The sequence below is a fragment of the Dermacentor silvarum genome, chromosome 2 (assembly GCF_013339745.2).
Source record: "Dermacentor silvarum isolate Dsil-2018 chromosome 2, BIME_Dsil_1.4, whole genome shotgun sequence".
In the NCBI taxonomy this organism is placed as follows: Eukaryota; Metazoa; Arthropoda; class Arachnida; order Ixodida; family Ixodidae; genus Dermacentor; species Dermacentor silvarum.
Genome location: NC_051155.1, coordinates 92,636,010 through 92,646,285, shown reverse-complemented (window position 1 = coordinate 92,646,285; position 10,276 = coordinate 92,636,010). Strand labels below are relative to the sequence as shown.

General features: G+C 49.1%; 1 protein-coding gene across 1 annotated transcript in view; it reads right to left on the bottom strand.

The window, feature by feature from the left end:
- LOC119440225 (uncharacterized) overlaps positions 1-10,276 on the bottom strand; it is a 43,066-nt gene that overhangs the window by 11,543 nt on the left and 21,247 nt on the right. The window lies entirely within an intron of this gene.

Sequence of the window (10,276 nt, the reverse complement as noted above, 5' to 3'; positions counted from 1 at the left end):
GGACCCGGCGTCCTGTTCGGCTCCGGTGTCCATGTTGGTCCACGGTGGAATCGCGAGAGGTCCTCGCTGCGCGGAGAACAAAAATGAATAGTGGCCAAGGCGCTCATGTGTTATGCTCAGAGTGATGGTATATTTGCGGCCGGAAACAGCATTCAAATGCGCATGACAGTCGTTGCTTAAAATTCAGAAGATGTACTCTGGAACTGCCGAGTGGTGATTTTTCTCCTTAGAAGTAATGTGTGTAGAACTTGCGTTGCTGCAAAAAAGAAAGGAAAAAATTACCGCATATTCACGAAGTGAATGATGATGAGCGGGCGAAGCACCGGGGGATCATTCGGGTAAACCACAGCTACTGGACGAGAGAGAAAGAGAGCGCGCGTCGGGAACGAACGCCCTTGTGCAATGCAGCGCCTCTAGCTACGGTCGACAGAGGAAAAACGCCGGAAGCGTTCTCCGGAAGCCGAAAGCTGCCTTCCGGAACCAGAAGCGGAAACCGGAAGTGGAAACATAAGCGGAAGTCGGCTTCCGGTTCCGGCTTCCCCGGATCTTGACGTACATTAATATATATATATATATATATATATATATATATATATATAATATATATATTATTCCTATACATACATAAATAGCGGTCTCCATGCCAACCAGAGCTACAGACTACGAGGGACAAGGCTCGGCCCTAAGGTGCTTCGGCCCTAAAAAATATGGTGGATCCCTCTTTCATAGGAATCGGTAGAACACGAAACCGAAACGTGTCTTCGCAGAAGCTGTTGCATGTTTGCTTCGTGAACTCACAGTCCGCTGCAGCGAAAGGCGCACGATTTTCGGGGCGGCAACCATGTTGCAAGTTTGCTTAGCGCGCGGCAACCTGTTGGCGAGTGCCGTACTGCTGGCGAGTGGCTTCGGCGAAGGTGCGAGAAAAATACGCGACCTGGCTTCGCTGTGGCTACGGGAGCCATTCGGACTGCGACGCGCTCAGCGACAGGAATGCGAGCGGCAGAGTACGCACCGTGCGCCGCCAACGCTCTACGGCGTTCTCTTTCACGCTGGAGTGTCTCTCGCCGGAGCAAAGCGAGATTGATTCACCCGGCGACGTCGTTGCCTTTCTGCGCCGCTTAGAGCAGCAGTTGCCTTATGTGGTGCCATCGCAAGCGAAGCAGTAGGCGATGCACTGTGGATGCATGTTTACAGTGTACTAGAATTCTAGTACACTGTATGCATATTGAAACCACAATCCGTAGCCGACGAGGGGTCATAGGCTATAATCCGATGCGAAAGCCAACCACAGAACACTTATATTATGGCCAAACCAAGTGCGGTAACTGCATACACGGGCCTCATACTCTGGCGTTGAAATCATTCGGCCACCATGGAAATCATGGGAAGTACATGGATTTGTCTGATGTTCGGGCTTGTGGATTTAGACGTCCTTGGGGCTTGGTTGATTGTGCTTCATATGCCTTCATTGTCATAAATTCCGAGCAGGGTATACTTTTCGAAGTGCACAAGACGCTACGAACACGCACCATCGCTACTAATCACAACGGTTAAGCTTGGCGAGGTAGCCAAATCGAAACGCACCAAGCGTCTGAATGCACTGGCTTGCCCGTGATAAATTCACAAGGGCATTTTACGTCACGTGCCTAGGGCGCTCGTCCGTGGCGTAATGGGTTTGAAGATCGGGCTTCTCTTCCAGAGTACCTGTGTTCGAATCCTGCCATCGGACAATATTACTCATGTTTTATTGTATAATTATTGTGTGAAACTATGCATGAGGCTATCTTGGTTGTTTATTCTATGGCTGCACCGTGTTGGACCCTCCACTGTGCTGTGACATAGCCTCCTATATACTTCATGCCTGCCCATCGGCGCCGAGAACGCAGGGAACCGGTCGTCGCGCCTAGTGCCGTCACTCACCACCAGTTGGCGGTGCTACCCCAGAATAGAAATACAGGACGCTCAACGGCGGCGTGCGCTGTAGCATAATTATATATCACGCTATTTTTTTTTACCGGTGCCGATTCTATTGTTTTACAACATCTACGGGCGTTTAACGCCTACACAGAAGCGTACAGGCCGCCGCGCATTGCTTCTTCCAAAAGAAAAGAACAATAAAAGGAAAACCACAGCTCTTATCTGTACTATTATGAAGCTTCATTTTCCTTCTGCTTATTATTACATATGTTTTGTATGTCAGTGTGGAAAAAGAATAATGTCGGCTGTAATAACTCCACAACAAAAACTTTTATTGCCATCATTTGGATTTAAAGTTTGTGGAGCTTTCGTGACAGGGGCTTCTGTGAAAAAACTTTTGCGATGTCGTTCTTGTCCGTTATCTCCAGTGCAAAATTAGTGAATACAGGGCGGAAGAACTTTGTCACCATGATCTAAAACAGTATCTCGTGATGCTCAGGCACTGAACAATTCAATAGTTCACGCTCTCGCAGCACTTGAGCAGCATTCACGGCAGTCTCCCTCAGCGGCTGCTTAAAATTTCTTAGCTTAGCGAGCACTACTTCAACCTACTTGTGCGAAGAGTTCAGCACAACTACGAATTCGTCTGACCGATACAGCAGACGGCTTCTGCCTTGAAGCCTAATCAGAGAATCTGATGGCGCCGAGGCTTGGGCTTTGTCAACAAACTGAGGCATTCTTTGCAAGACACCCGCTCATTAACAGCTTAACAGCTCTCGATAGGTATCCGCCAACCATCGCTAGTGCTGCACATTCTGGCGAACGAAGCGTTTCTTTGCGCCGGGTAATGTGGTTGAACAGCGCTGCTGTCGTCTCTTTGGGAAATTTTTTGGATAGTTCTGGCGTAGTGCTTACGCTCAGTTGCCGACGTAGCGACGGCCATGTGCTATCTTCCGTGTCCATCAAGTTGTTTGTCGATGTTGACGCAATGCCTGTCTTCAGAGACTTTTCTGTTCCGCACAAAACTGCCCCTGAGTCTGTCTGATCGTTGCTTCCAGCTGACCTCCTCAACCACCCAAAAAAAAAAGATTCATTGGCGTCAGACGAGAGCTTTCTAGTCAGAACAAATCGAAAGTGCATCTCTCTCAGCAAGTATCTGACGCATTCCACGTTTGACACATTCAAACTTGGAGCCAATTCTCTGGAAATTCTTCATCGCTCGGGATTTCATTAAATGAGATGCCCGGGACCTTTCTCTTACTGTACGAGGTGCATCCAGGTCCACAACAATACACCATACTACTGGGTATCAACTCGCAAAGCGCCCTATCAAACCACTTAAAGTAGCACAACTCATTCGTGACCACAATGTCTTCTTTTCGGCCAGAAGGTTTTCATTTGCGCTGCTGCTAGACGTCCTCAATACGGAACCGACAGTGTCACCATAGCCACAGTCGTTCAATACCATGGCCGCAGCTCACCGCGTCAATCCAAGGCAGAAGGCAAGTTTTTATTGCGATAGCAATTATATGGACACTCAAAAGCAGATTTCTGGCGTCGCCGTCGCCGTCGCCGTGAGGTTCCGTATGACGTCAATGGAGAGTAAATCGTAGCCGCGCGCCGAACGCTGTATGTGCGAGTGAAAGGGCGCGAGGGACGCGCGCTTTCACGGGGAGTGAACGCACGGCGGAGAACAAACGCGCGTTCTGCGCTGTGCTCCCTTAAGGGCTGCAGAAGTAGGCGTCTCTTTCCTCCTCTACAATCACCATATATGTAGAGCAAACGTGCCTTCTTCCGACGCGCGACAGGCCGTGGGGGAGGGGGGGGGGGGGAGGGAAGGGAGGCGACGTTTAGCTGCGGCACCAAGTGCTTATTTATATCAGAGGCCCCGGCAACAGTCACCAACGCCGCACGCATTTTGAGCGAACGCGGGCAAAACGCCGACGGCGTCGACAACAGTTCTGCATGTTGCCGGTGCTGCTGCATGTCCAAGTTTATACAGCTGATAAAGCTGCTATCATTACTCCGTATCGCTCTCTTCAAATTGCTATCGCAATTGATGCTTCGCCTTTCAGGTGAAACTGCGACAACTTTCTTTCCCAGCCGTGGGCTGCTGCAGAAAGGTGATCACCCAACAAATCAGCGAACCATCGGCAGGCGAGGCAAATTAATATTGTCTCGATTTGACACTAATGAAGACGCGTACACGCAATTTTTCCCGCCCTTAACCATGCACGGCGGCTAGCGAACTACTCTGGGGTAGCAGCGCCCCTAGCGGGCGACCTGCGAGGAGGTCAGGAGAGGAGGTTGAACGGCGCTCCCGGAGTGATTGCGCATTCTGGCGCTGAGCTGTGCTCCCTCAAGGGCTGCAGAAGATAGCGCCAACCTTTCCCTTTCCCTCAAGAACCACTTATCATCATCATCATCATCATTGGCGCTGAGCCGTGCTCCCTCAAGGGCTGCAGAAGATAGCGCCAACCTTTCCCTTTCCCTCAAGAACCACTTATCGAGTGATTGCGCGGGCACAGAAAGTATATAGGAGGCTATGGCTGTGACTACCTCGGCGCTCCCTGTCGGCGCTCGTTAGTGTCACAATGCAGTGCTTCGCTTCACCGCTACATCACATCCATTGTCGGAAACCAGTCTTGAAACCCTGGATAATTCACTTCCTGTGAAAAAAGAAAAGCAAGAACGAAGATATACGAGAGAGCGGCGACGCGGTCACCTTTCTCCTGAAAAGCACATGTGTACCAATGTATTTTTTTTATTGCGATAGCAATTATATGGACACTCAAAAGCAGATTTCTGCCGTCGGCGTCGCCGTCGCCGTCGCCGTCGCCGTGAGGTTCCGTATGACGTCAATGGAGATTAAATCGTCGCCCCGCGCCGAACGCTGTATGTGCGAGTGAAAGGGCGCGAGGGGCGCGCGCTTTCACGGGGAGTGAACGCATGGCGGAGAACAAACGCGCGTTCAGCGCCGTGCTCCCTTAAGGGCTGCAGAAGTAGGCGTCTCTTTCCTCCTTTACAATCACCATATATGTAGAGCAAACGCGCCTTCTTCCGATGCGCGAGAGGCCGTGGCGGAGGGGGGGGGAGGGGGAGGGAAGGGAGGTGACGTTTAGCTGCGGCACCAAGCGCCTATTTATATCAGAGGCTCCGGCAACAGTCACCAACGGCGCACGCATTTTGAGCGAACGCGGGCAAAACGCCGACGGCGTCGACAACAGTTCCGCGTGTTGCCGGTGCTGCTGCATGTACAAGTTTATAGAGCTGATAAAGCTAATATCATTACTCCGTATAGCTCTCTAGCAATTTACTATCGCAATTGATGCTTCACCTTTCAGGTGAAACTGCGGCAACTTTTTTCAGTGACGAAATGAGTGTCTGCATTTACCTGTCGCGCTATTTTGAATTGAAATGAATTATAGGGTTTCACTTGCCAAAACCACGCTTTCATTATGAGGCACGCCGTAGTGGGGGACTCCGGAATAATTTTGACCACCAGGGGATTTTAAACGTGCCCGCAATGCACGGGACATTGGCGTTTTCGAGCGATAGCTCTACCACTCCGAGTACAAACCCATAAAACGCCTGGTTCCCTAAATCTGACTTTCAAGCTCAGCCAAGGTGAAACTCGGACTTCTCTCCGCCAAAAAGTCGGCCCCGCGAAATGTAGACGGCGTTATTGTGCCTCCACAAGTCGCCATTCGCCATTGCAGGACGTATGGGCTTCTATGGCACCTTTGCTACCATGCGTACATATGCCTTGCTCTAGTCGCCTGCCACGACCGGCGGTTGCTGCGCACGTCGCGTGGTCACCCATATCTCGAAAGCGATCTGCGATGCGCACAAGGAGCGCCGAGTGCTGGTAGTTTCGTATGAGCTCTGCTGTACGTTCATGTTGAAGTGATACGCAGCACGAAGGTGACACGAAAAATAGGTTACCCGAAAATAGGTGATCCATAGGTTACCCGAAAAATAGCGAGGGATTCTAGGATGCGCCATCTGCTAGCTGTTTCCGGTTCCAGTCAACGCAGCCGCCGCCACCGCTTCGCTGTTGAAGTCCATTGACGCGCTTGCAGTACGTTCTTCTTTCCGGGGTTTTACGTTCCAAAACCAGTTCTGATTATAAGTGGAGGGCTCCGGATTAATTTTGACCACCTGGGGTTCTTTACCATGCACTACAACGCAAGCACACGGGTATTTTTGCATTTCGCTGCCATCAAAACGCGGCCGCTTCGGCCGGGATTCGATCCCACGATCTCGTGCTCAGCAGCGCAACGCCTTAGCTGACTGAGCCACTTGCGCTTGCAGTGCGGCTTTCTCCCACTCGAAGATTACCGTGTTGCAGGTGTCTAGCAAAGCCATCGCTGGCTGTTCAGCCGTTGGCTGCTCAAATTCAAGTGTTAAAGGCGAACGCATCAAACTACTGCCTTGCAGCAACTGCTGAGTCAGCTATGTACAAGCATCAGAAGGAATGGCTGCCAGCTTCCAAAACTGTAACAAGGCAGAGACCATCCGTGAACGAAACCAAAATGAACGTACAGTGCCACTAATCAGGCTGTGATTAGCTGTGCAAGAGCCGACACGGAATGATTGCCCAATATATTTCTTTCTCTAACATTGACTCAGGCAGCCAGAACTATTTCTGTACTCGCATGCACACGTAGAGGTAATATGAAACGATGTTTTACGGCGCGAAGTTTAGGCGGGACACAGCGAGATACATACATATTACTCGTAACCAACTAGCCCACGTAAGTTCCTTGAACACAGATAGTAGGTAATGTGCAGCCGTAATATGTCGGCGATACGGCCATTCCGATACGATATCATATTGTTCACAAAAAAAAGCGAAAACGTCTAAATACTTATCACTTCAAATGAACCTCGGGTTTACGCTAGCTGCGCCATTGCTGAACGATATCGGTTGCAGCGACGATCACAGGTCAGTATTTACCAGGCTGCTATAGCCATCGCCTCAGCACCCGATTTTTAAGTAATGCTTCCATAGGCTTGATAAATTATCGGATAAAGATAGCTTTTTCATCTGTCTGACTGACCCGCAGGCAGAGCAGTCAGTGAAGGCGCGTCCAAGCAGCGGCAAATGTCGTAGAGCTAAACCTGGCAGAAGCAAACAAGGCTGCTGAAACAAAAACCCTAGTTCGTTTATGAATAAAAGCGCATCCTTGCCTTTATTGGCTCGACATCGTCGCGCCCAGGGTCAACTGATACTTAGAAATCAGCTGAATGAATGGTACGATATTGCTGGTCGACAAAGCGGACGGAAAGCTTCGCACGACTGACAGTTGAAACCGCGCAGAAAAGCACGTGCGCCGGGCACGCCGCTGATGCCGCCGCGTCGTCTGTCGAACCGGAAGCTGCTAGCAGACGGCGCGCCCCACGATTCCCTGCGATTGCTGGTCTTACGGATCACCTATTCGCTCGCGGCAGCTGCCGCGCCCAGCAATGTCTGTGTGTTGTCTTGTGGGGCAATTGTAGATGAACGCCTGTGTGCTTGCGTTGTAGTGCACGTTAAAGAACCCCTGGTGGTCAAAATTAATCCAGAGGCCTCCACTACGGCGTGCCTCATAATCAGAACTGGTTTTGGCACGTAAAAACCCCGAAAGAAGAAGAAGCAATTGTAGATGCGGTAGTTGATGACGGCGCCGAGCAGCATCTGTGTCTTTTACAACGCAAGAAAAGCCGTGCTATCGCTCGACAAACTTAGTTTAACCGCGTTCAATCACGGCAAATGTTTTTTTTTTCTTTTTTTTGTGTCTGCATTTCGTCCCCATCGAAACGCGGCCGCCGCGGCCGGGATTTGATCCCGCGACGTGGTGCTTAGCAGCCATAGCCGCTAAGCCACCGCAGCGGGTTCGTGCTATTTTGATGACAGATTGTCGTCGCTGTGATGACATGGAAATGGCGTGGTACCAAAATATCGTGAATTTCGTGCTCCAGTGTACTCTTATAGGTGAATGCTTTCATGTTTTGCGACTGCACTTCTACATGAAACACTGACGTAAATTGCCACGATTATTTGTAGGCACAAAATAATGCTGCCTGCCTCTTCGGAATTTGTGTAGTAATCGTTGCAAGGACCTTTCCCTGCAGTGGAGATAAATACAGGTTGATGATGATGATGAATTACAAGGACCGAGAGAGTGGTGGTTCTGAAAGAGCTGGGACTCATGCATCACAAATTACACGAGAGGGCAGAAATAAGTGTTTATGTGCGCTTGCATCATACTTATAGCCCTGCAGTTACTATGAAGTAGGCAATACTGAATGTATAATCTGAAAGTGGGCATTTATTTATCAACTTGGTATCTTCGAGCTCGCGCGTTTCAACATACTTCCCTGAGTTGACTTCATTTCAGCAGAACTTACATACAAGCTGCAAGTGGTTTACAAAGTTGGAAGCAAGAGTATTTGTTAGCAAATATTCCTGGCTGTAGCATCTCAGTGAACTATTATTAGTGATTACATGAAATCGTTACACCTCTTACAAGACACGTGAGTGTTCAGCCACCAATATGTCTGAAAAAGAAATATAACCAGCAAGGGCGTCTCGACGAACTTACCAATAAAATAGCTTATTGTTCCTTCAAGCGGCACAAACAAGAGAAATTTTTACAAGGCGTAACTTTCCCAACTAAGCAAACTCAGTATGGTATATATTCCGAAACCTTGCGTAGGCGTGCCTACTTCAGTAGTTGAGCAAGGCGCTACAAATACACCCGACTATGCAAGCGACTCTGTACAGATATGTCGTAGTAGCCTAACCTGATCAAATGATAGACCTCGGCAAACGTGGCCCCGAGCGCTTCCCTCTTGCTTGCAGGCAGTCTTGTCAGATCTGCATACAGCGGCTGGGAGTCTGAAACCGAAATGAGCATGGGAAGAGTATATATATATATATATATATATATGGTTCCAGAACCATGTATATATGCAAAATTACCAGAACGCGATGGGCGTCTGCTTATTTCTAACGCAACCGAAGTATCTTTTCAGACGTTGTAACTATACTAATTGGCTCTGTATATATATACAGAGCCAATTAGTATAGTTACAACTTCTGAAAATATACTTCGGATGCGTTAGAAATAAGCAGAGGCCCATCGCGTTCTGGTAATTTTTATGCATGAGAGATATGGAAACGTCTGTGCCCTAAGTCGTCAATGGAAATACACTAGGCTGTTATCACATATACCGTGCACCTTTATCAAGCCACAATGCCTAATGAAAGGTTGCGACATCATTCTTTACGTGCAGATGCTCAGCAGCACAAGCGATTTTTTTTCCGACTAGATTACGCTGTGACGCCTGTGCGCAAGTCTCGTGATAAATGGGTATTCGAAAACGCTTTGTTGTATAAAAATTGAGAAAAAAAGGTGGAAGGCGATTCAACCTCCACTTGACTTCAATGAAAGAAAGTCTTCCTGAGCGAGTTGGGGGCAAGAAAAGGGCGGACTCACTACGCACGTCATTCTTTTATGTCACACCTCACATGAGACTGGGAAGAACGTCGGACTGCTTAAATGATTTTACTTCACTGTCTCCGATATCGGCCCACATGTTTAGACTGCACGTACCCGCGGCAATGACCCAAATTTTGAAAATGCCGAAACTTCGGGACCGGCCCTCATTTTTATACTACTCCACGTATACCCACAGGAACGAGCCATATTTTTTGACGGCACTGTTTTCAAGATCGGTCGGCCCACATTTTTTGGACTGAAAATACTGGTAGGAACGGTTTACATTTCTAGACGGCCCTATCTCGGATTTCGGCCTACATTTTGAGGCTGCACATACCGGTGAGAACGGACCACATTTTTAGACAGCCCTATCTACGTGACCTGCCCGCATTTTTAAACTATAATACATAGCGGCGGGAACGTCTTGAGCCTGCACTACCTTCGGGATCCGCCCAGATTTTATACTGCACATACCGGCGGGAACTGCCCGCATTTTTAACATGTGCATACCCACGAGACCGGCACTAACCTTAGTATGAGCGCAGATTTTTCTAATGTACATACCCCAGAGGAATAGGTTTACACTGCAGTACCTTCGGGAGGGGGGGGGGGTGCTCATTTTTAGACTTCACAACCCTCGGGATAGGCCCACGCTTTAAGACGGCACTACCCACGGGAATGGCTTCAGATGGCCCAACTTTTAGATGGCCCACTTTTTTAGGCTACCCTATCTGCGAGATCAGCCCACGAATGACACGAGAAACACACATTCCCGATACGGAAAGGTCGACGTAACGTTTCTCTAGGTGCAGGGAAACATACACTGCAGCACGCAACTTCCCCTCAGAGAATGTACATGCCATCAGACAGGC